This window comes from Tursiops truncatus, chromosome 6, assembly GCF_011762595.2.
Source record: "Tursiops truncatus isolate mTurTru1 chromosome 6, mTurTru1.mat.Y, whole genome shotgun sequence".
Lineage (NCBI taxonomy): Eukaryota > Metazoa > Chordata > Mammalia > Artiodactyla > Delphinidae > Tursiops > Tursiops truncatus.
The window spans coordinates 2053889-2062961 of NC_047039.1; the positions used below are offsets into that span (position 1 = coordinate 2053889).

A 9073-nucleotide genomic window follows, 5' to 3' on the forward strand; every position below is an offset into this window, starting at 1 on the left:
TGCAATTGAGATACAATATACCGTCTGGGGAGAATTTAAAAACTGAAGTAAAAATATGCCATGCCTCCCTGTAATGACAATTTACTTAAAGATTAGGAAAAAGTGGAATCCACATGTATTTATTAAGAAGTGGATTATAAAATTATTGTGCATCTTTTTGCATCAAAAAGGGTTTAATAAATTTTTCATATTTGACTTTAGCCCTATAGGGAGGGAAGGAGGGAGGGAAGGAAGGAAGGAAGGAAGGAAGGAAGGAAGGAAGGAAGGAAGGAAGGAAGGAAGGAAAGAAGGATTTTAAAATGATGATTAAAGAAGACAATTTAGGTGATACAAACACACTTTGTTTAACCCTTCATGAAGTGGACAGTCTCTTTTGGAAGAGCCTCACCATGAAGAGGAAGACAGGAAGCTTTTATAGGATAAAGAACAAGGGAGAGAGAAATAGAAAGTACTTGATTAGCTGGGGCTGCAGACTCACCTTTCTGTGGTGAGATGGAGGAAGGAGGTAAGTAAGGAAACCAATGCTGGTCTGGCTTGGGGCTGGCTGACCGGATGCATGAGTTTCTGTTCAAGCAGAGTGTTCATAGGGACACAAAAGTTCCCTAAGCTTCAGGTTGCTGACATGGCTCCCAGGCAGGAGCAGCTCCATCTTGGACCTAAAAAGTTATTTCAACAGAAGGAAGAAATTTCGTCTAGGAATTGCATGTGCTTCCAGAACAAGGAAAAAAGAAGTTTTAAAGCTTTTTCAAGTTTGGTTTTCATAGTTTGGGTTTTATTTTAAAATATTTTTAGTCTTGAATCCTTGTACCCATAGTTTTTATTACTTTTAGTAATTGTTTAAATACGAAAATAAACAGAAACAAAATGCTAAGTTCAATATTAAAATCACTCAGAATTTCCACTTTTTTTCCCAAAGAATGTGAAAACAGCAACCAAAGATTCCCCTAACAACCCCATCCTCAACCCACCGCAGACGTAATCAGCACCCACTGCTTGACGCACCATCTTCCAACCTTCCTCCTGTATTTATCTCTAACTGTATACACATCTTAAACGCCTAGTGAAACGTTGCTACCCCTGTCTGCACTCTCTAAAGCACCTGGCCCGTGTGATTTGGGATACTGAATGATCCTTGGTGCCTGTCAGTCTTTTTCTAACATCAAAGATTTTTCCTTTCAAAATTGTAGCCGCTCATCAAAGTCTCTGCAAAGGATTCCATAAACTATTGCAAAAGTCCTCCCCTTGTTTAAATTATTCAAGTAAATACACCAAGTGCGGAAAAGACAACGTGGCAGTTCCATGCCAATTTCAACCATGTCTACCATTTCCTGGTTCAACTTTGGCTAAACAATTGAATGTTTTATGCTATAGGTTGGGTAATCAAAATAATAAAAAAAAAATAGTGTTCCCCCCATCTATTATTCTCAGGATCCAATGGTTCACTACAGATCTTCCTGAGCTCATGATGGAGCTCCCTCCTGGCAGACGTATCGCACGTTGAAAATGCACTGAATACATCTCACTTAGCTACCGAAGGTCACAGCTTAGCCCAGCCCACCTTTGTTACCAACCAGGGCTCTTGGCCTCCTCAATCAATAGAAATTGATAAGAGGCCAGACGAGAAATTCAGGCAAGGCTTTATGGGGGCCCCTGCTGCAACAGGGGAAGCAAAACAAGAAACAGGTGCCCTTGCTCGCGCGCTGATGGCGGGGCAGGATGGTTCCTTATATGGGGTGAGGGTAGGAGTGTGTCCAGGAGTCATCAGGAGGGGTGGCTTAGGTGTTTCGCCCATCCCTTTGGTGGTGGTGTGCGCAGGGGGCATGTGCAGTACTCTGCTTTTGCTCCCGACACCCCGCTTTTGCTCCGGCCTCTTCAGAAGTGGCAGTTGGGTTTTTTGGTCTTTTTGTATCTTTTGTCCAGAATTTGCCCCAGCTGCGCATGCACGCAGTTATTTTTAGTCCCTTACAGTTTCCTTGTATTTTATTGCTTGAGGAGAGGTGCAAGCACTGCAGCAAAGGGTCCCAGGTCCCAGCCTGTCTCACCTTCAAGGTGCCCAGAACACTTCCATCAGTCTGCAGTTGGGCGAAATCATCTAACACAAAGCCCGTTTTCTAACAAAATGTTGAATATTCCATGTAATTGATTGCATACCGTAATGACAGTGAAAAGCAGAGTGGTTGTCTGGGTCCAGAGGGTTGTAAGTACATCGGTTGTTTACCCTCGTGATCGCGAAGCTGGCTGGGCACTGCGGCCGCTGCCCAGCATCTCGAGAGAGGATCAGACTGCACATCACTGGCCTGGGAAAAGATAAAAGCTCAAAATTCCAAGTACAGATTCTACCAAAGGCCTATCACTTTCACATCATCGTAAAGTTGATTAGTCTAACCATCACAAGTCGGATCATCTTTATAGGAAAGCCTGCAGCTCAAAACTTGGAAATCAAGACTTTTGTCGTTTGCAACTGAATTATTCTTCCTCCTGGACTCTGCTGCTTCTCATGAGGTGCCTTGTCTTCCCCAACCTCCTCTCAAGTGGGGGAGTTTTTTTACATTTCAACAGCCTGTGTTCCTTGCCACTGGGGATGGTGCAGGGGGTGTCCCACAAGTATTTTCTGACCGACAAAATAGAAGGTGGTCCTCGATAGCACAGATCTTTTTTTCAGATAATTATCCTCCAAAGTCAGCAACTCTAAAAACAAATGTTATTCATAATTTTAAAAATTTGCCTATTTTTTTCTATTATTTGTATATTCGTATACATATCTGAATCATATGGATATATATGTCTACTACATATTCAGGAGCTCAAAAACAAATGTTTTCCCAAATACCAAGATCATAATGCCAAGAATATTTAAGAGGATAAAATTGCTTATGTCAGAATGTGTGATATATGAAACATTAAATGTTCAGTGAAAACTTACACGCTCTATATTTCATAGTGGAATATGGGTCCAACAGAATTCAGATAATGTGAACTTAGGGCAAAGCTGAGAACTGTAAAATCAACCATGAGAAATAACCTATCAACTAAATGGCATAAAATTCCATGAGAATGGATGAAGTATGCACAGGGATGTAATGACGTAGGTGACCATGGGAGCTGACGTCTGATAGCAACATTTCCTTGGGATACGCCAGACACTGATAGGTCTGCTGAAGGTCAAGGTGGGCGGGCAGCTATAACGCCTCCCACTATTTGCAGACCCTCCCAAGCCTGTGCTTTACCACATGTTTGCTAATGCCTGAGGGTTTGGCACCATCACCTGCTGGAGGGGTCTGCCTTCAGAGAATCCCCAGGGCGCCCGCAGTTCCTTCACTGCACAGTCCCAGAGTCTGAGGCACCGCTGGCCTGAAGTGTCCTCCTGCTGTTACCGTCAGCCCCGCCCACCCACAGCGAGCTGTCCGGAACTGCTACGGTGTATGGACACCGATGGGAGCCCGCAAGCATCCGTCCATCCCGTCCTATCCCACTTGTACCCTAACAACTCTGAAAGATGATCTGAGGGATAAAAGCACAGTACAGTTTCCCAAAATCAACTAACAAAAGATTTGAGACCAAAACAAGTATAAGAAAATCAGAACCTGACATTTCCTTGGTTTCCTACTTTTGTCTTTTTTCCTGTTAAAATGGCAGCTTCTTAGGGCAGAGAAGCCCATCTTCCTCACGGCCGTGTCCCCAGTCTGCAGAAGAGGCGCCTAGCGCATAGCCGGCACTCAACGAATCGATGCTGATGAATAAGACAACAGAGGACGTAAGCCAGAAACATGATTTGTATTGGGTTGGCCAAAAAGTTGGTTACAGAAAAACCTGAATGAACTTTTGGGCCAACCCAATATTTCTATGACTCAGAATTTAACCCTGAGCTCACCGGTATCCACACGTCGAAGAGTGTCAACATTTAGAGAATTCCCGACGTCTAATAGCAGGGATGCCAGAAAACAAATGTCGTTCCGGCTCTGAATTTTTTCATGACAAACTTTCTTTGAGGGTAATGAAAACCATACAAATCACTGTCTACTTTTTTTTGTAACGTGGTGTCAGAACTACCACCATTTTGTACTGGTACAAGGACATGTAATGTGTATTTTATGTGTATTCATTAGCAGCTATGAACATGCAGCACTGATTACTTTATCAAGTTCTTCTCAGAAAGCAGAGCCCCGGCGATGAGTGACCAGTGAAAAGACAGGTGACAAAGCTGCACAAAGAGCAGAACGATTCCTCACCGAAGACAGCCTGTCCCAGGGAGGTGTTACGGGGCCTGGGGCTGAGTGAGTGGAGGGGACAGGAGTGGCCTCCAGGACAGGAGGGGACAAGATACCTGCAGAGTGTCCCGTGTCTGCTGTGGATGCGTGGCTCCCTCTCCTGTCAGTTCCCACCCAGGGCTCAAAACTGGTTCAAACACTAGGTGTGGTTTTCTCCCTCACCTGCCACGATCGTGACCCAGACACTGCCAGGCGTCCAGCACAGAAAGGCTATCAGGCAACACCTGCTTTCCCGGCCTTCACAGGGTTCTTAACTAATCCTTATAGTTCAACAAAATGAATGTTACAACAAAATACCTGCAGAGTGTCATGTTCAAAAAAAGGAGTGAATTGTATTGACTGGAGGATCGTAGAAAGTAACCAACAAGAAGTGAAATTAAGTAGTTTTCAAGGATGAGCTGGAGTTGGAAAAACAGAACAGACGGGAAAGGCGAAAGAAACCACCTGCGCAAAGCTCAGGGACGTGAAAGAAGACGATGTTCAGAGCGGGAGCAGGTGGCTGGGTGTGGGTGCAGCGCCTGTCACAGTGATCGTGGGGGACGAGGCCTGAGACTTCACATCTCGCTGACCGTCCAGGAGCGCACAGGTAACCTGCCTGCCCCGTTTGGACCTTCTCTTATTAGCCGGGGGACCACCGGCAAAAAAAGCAGCAAAGGAATGGCACCGCCAAATTCGTAAGTGTGATTTCTCTCACCATCCGATCTCATATATATATATTTTTTCCGATCTCCTATTTTAACAGGAATCATCATTTTCCTCCTTGTCTTTGGGTCATTCTTGACTCTTGCCTAATCCCTCCTCCTGGATTGTAAGATGGTTACAGAAGAGACCATGCCTGGCTCACCTTCACCCTCCTGGAAGCTTCCCTTGTGCATAGTAAGTGGGATTCATGGTCAATTTATCATTCCGGTAAAGGAAGAGTGACTAAACTGGGAAGGACCATTTCTCCACACGAAGAAGCTGGACCCGCAGGAAGCCAAAGAAAACAGAAAATAGTTGCAGCTTACGGGAGTTTTAGGGGAAACGACAACTAAACCAAACTAACAAGGAAGCGATGAAGGAGACGCAGAGGAGAAGAGGGAATTTCCAGGCAATTCGACTTCCTTCAGAAAAGAGGACAGAGGCAGGCGGCAATGATTTATAGACACTTTATGCCTCACTTTCCAATCGTCAACCCTGCTTGTGCAGTGGCCACTGACCTCACCCCTTCTTTACTCCTTTTTACACATTAGTTCTTTTTTAGTGTGTTGCATTTTCTTTTCTTTTTCTCATAAAGTTGCTTTATTTAGATTCCAAACAAACCAAAGGAGAGAGAAGAGATGACCCCGAGTCAACCCGTCCACTCACGAGGCGGGACCCTGAGTCTCTGGCTGCAGCCCACGCGGGGCCCAGGGCCTCTAGGGCGGCGGCCTCCCTGGAGGCGGAGGCGGAGGAGACGTGGGCTGGGGGACCCCAGGCCGCTTGGCGCCCGGAGGTGGTGGCGGCGGCAGACAGGCGGGTGGCTGAGGTAAGATGTGGTGTCAGGGCTTCTCGGTGCCCAAGTCCTGCGAGTCGTCCCAGAAGCAGCGGTCGGCCTCGGCCTCGCCATCCTCGTGGAGGAGCTCTGTGTCCCCGCGGGCGCCGGGGTCCCGGTCTTCACGCAGGACCCGGCCGGCGTGGTGGGCACCTGCACGCCGCCCCGCTCCGCGTGCGCCGTCGTCCCCGGGACCTGCTTCCGGTTGCTGTCCGCGTACTCGCGATACTAGCCTTTGCTCTCTTCCCGCTCCCCGTGCATCACGTAGGCGCCCCCGTGGGCGGGAGAGGTGTTGGGTCTGAGGGGGAGGGAGACGACGCTCTGGAGCGGCGTCCTGACGTTCTGGGCGGGGCTCCGCCTCTCTGAGGGCGTCATGGACTGGCGTGGGCGGAGGACGGCGACGCACACGTCCCCAGTCCCGTAGATGTCGGGGGGCTACATCTTGGTCAGGGACTAACAGGCCGGTGGTCGTCGAGGGGGCTCTCGAGGCGCCTTGAAGTAGCCGCCCTCGTCGTAGGTGTCAGGGCCGAAGATGGCCACCGCCCAGGTAGGCAGGCGGCCCTCGTCCACCGGGCTCAGCGAGACGCCCTCCACCGGCTCCTGCTGCAGCCCCTTGAGCTCCAGCAGAAGCGCCTCCTGCGAGCTGGGCGCCGGCGACCCGGCCATGGCGGCGGCGGGGGCCGGGGGCGCGTGGGAGCCACGGGACATCTGCCGCCCAGAGCCCCCGGGCCCTCCACTAGCTCTGCGCCGCTGCCAGTGTGTTGCATTTTCTGTATGGATGTCACCAGCACGGAATTGCCGGAAGCGCTGTGTGAAATAACACATGAAATCTCAGGGCAATAACGGAAATGTTTGCAGTTGTATCTCTTTGGTTACGACCTTTTAATGTGAAGGTTGAATAACATGGACATCTCTGAAGCATAATTTTCTGGTGAGTTTGGGCCACGTGGAAATCTCCCCTTTCATCCATGCTATGAGCGCTTTCCCGAGCCCACGTGCATGTTCTAGCGGCAATGTCGGGGTTGCAGATTAAACCCGGACCACATACACCTTCCTGCTATTGTTTTCTTTTTCACTGTGCAAGTGGTTTCTAAGCTACACCTAATCTGGACAACTGGATCCTGTCAGATGGTGACTCTTTCAAACCAAAATATAAATTCATAAACAGGTGATTTAATCTGCCTCCGGCAAACACTCCCTATTTTTAAAAAAAAAAGAATTTAAAGTTGTTGCACCATTCAGAAGTGTGCTCTCTAGCTTCCTCGGACAGTGCTTTTTGTGAGGTTTTAAAATCTATCATGTTATTTTCACTTTGCACTAAATATCCTTAATAGCAGAACTCTGATTTCTGACCCACGTTTTCTTAGTCGGATCCATTGCTGGGACCTCGGCTGTGAAACGATAATATGATGGTAGGGAAGCATATGGCGAAGGCGTGGGCTCTGGGGTCGTCGTCTGGGCTCTTCTTCTCACATCCTCTGGCTCAGTTTTTCCCTTTCTAAACTGGGGCCGCCAGTTGTGAGGGTTTTAAGTGAAATAATCTGCAGAGCGCTGTCGGCACAATGCCCCCTCATGCTGAGTGGTCTGGGGTCATCTGCCCATTTGTGGGGAAGTTTGCCAACCCCTGGTCTAGAGCGCAGCTGTCCCTCCGCCCCTGAAATTCAGTAAGCGATTTCAACTCTGCCTTGAATTAACTAGTGAATGAATGAATGTGAATACACATGTCTGGACACCAGGAAAAGAAAAGGTTTCAAAAATTTCACCGAAAACTAAAAACCAGTGAAAATTGGAATCAAAATGCATTTCGTGGTTTAGGGTGACATAAGCAGTGTCAGATTTGCTTAAAATATCAACAAACTCCTGTTCTCATAACATCAATGAAATTAGAGGTGTAAGTGGGGGGAGGCGGGAGGGGGGAGGGAAGGGGGCCTTGGTCCACTCACAGCACCCACGGCAGGCGTGGCCCTCCTGAGTTATTTAATGATGCTTAATGAGATGATGAGTATTCACTCACAGGGCAAATACCGAATTAAAATGATAAACACAGGTGTGCTTGACGTTTCTTCCAATTTATAGGGGAAAATGACTTAAAAAGCATATTTGTTTGTCTTACTGCTTCTCCCAGCTTGTGGATGAGCAGTATTGTGATCTCACACACACACACACACACACACACACCACTCGCTCCTACTAACTGCAGTTGTGTCTCTTGTCCTTCAGAGCTGGTTTCCAGGCCCCTGCCTTCCTGTCCAAATCAGACAGAGTGCATGAGCGTCTCTTGACTATGTCCGACATGTCCTCCCGTGACTCCTTCTACGACTCCCTGTCAGACGTGGCGGAAGATGGCGAGAACGCAGACTTCTTGCCCGGCCTGTCGGCCTTCCTCAGCCAGGAGGAGATAAACAAGAGTCTGGACCTGGCCCGCAGAGCCATAGCCAACTCAGAGACGGAGGACTGCGACTCGGAAAGGGAGGACTCGCAGATTTTCAGCCCCTCTCCTGGGAGCCTCTGGGGGTCGCCTCCCCCTCAGGGGGCCGGGCCGGGTGAGCACCTGTCCCCAGGGACGCCTGGCGCACACAAGCCCACACCTGTCCCGCCGCTGCCAGCAGAACGAGCCGAGCGCATCTCCTCGCCTGCGTCCAGGAGGAAGCCCGGCGTCTCGCCCCTGCTGGCCCGGCCCAGCTACATCCGGAGTCTCCGCAGGGCAGGGCAACACGGTGCCAAAGCCCCCAGCGCCAGTGCCAAGCCCAGAGCCACGCACGGGGGCAGGGCCGGGCCCCAGAGCCCGCTGTGCAACAAGGCGGCCACCCTCATCGAGGAGCTGACGGCCATCTTCAGAGAAACCTCCAAGCCGAGAACCAGGAACCCCAACGGGGAGTCCTCATCCCCGGACAGCGGGTACCTGTCCCCTAAGAACCAGCTGTCAGCCCCGATGAGCGCCTCGGCCAGCCGGAGCCCAACCGGGGACCAGCAGGAGGTGGAAGCCGGGGCCGAGCCCCTGGAGCCCGGGCATCACCCCGCGGCGGCCCGGGACGTGGTCCAGCCCAGCCGGAGCCCCTCTCCCCCGGCTGCCCGCCACCTGCTGGCCGCTCCCCGGTTCATCCAGAAGCTGCGGAGCCAAGAGGTGGCAGAAGGAAGTCGGGTGTACCTCGAGTGCAGAGTCGTCGGGAACCCACCTCCTCGGGTCAGGTACGACTCTTTGGTTGTGGAGATGCTATGAGATGATGCGCGTGGTCTTTTGGCTTTACTTTAATGTGAAAGAAGAGATTTCTGTTACCCAGCAAGGGCTGGC

The 9073-nt window shown here is 49.9% G+C and overlaps 1 pseudogene; it reads right to left on the minus strand.

Moving 5' to 3' along the window:
* Positions 1-5542: 5542 nt before the first annotated feature.
* LOC101319687 (ubiquitin-conjugating enzyme E2 R1 pseudogene) lies at positions 5543-6447 on the minus strand (annotated as a pseudogene).
* Positions 6448-9073: the final 2626 nt, after the last annotated feature.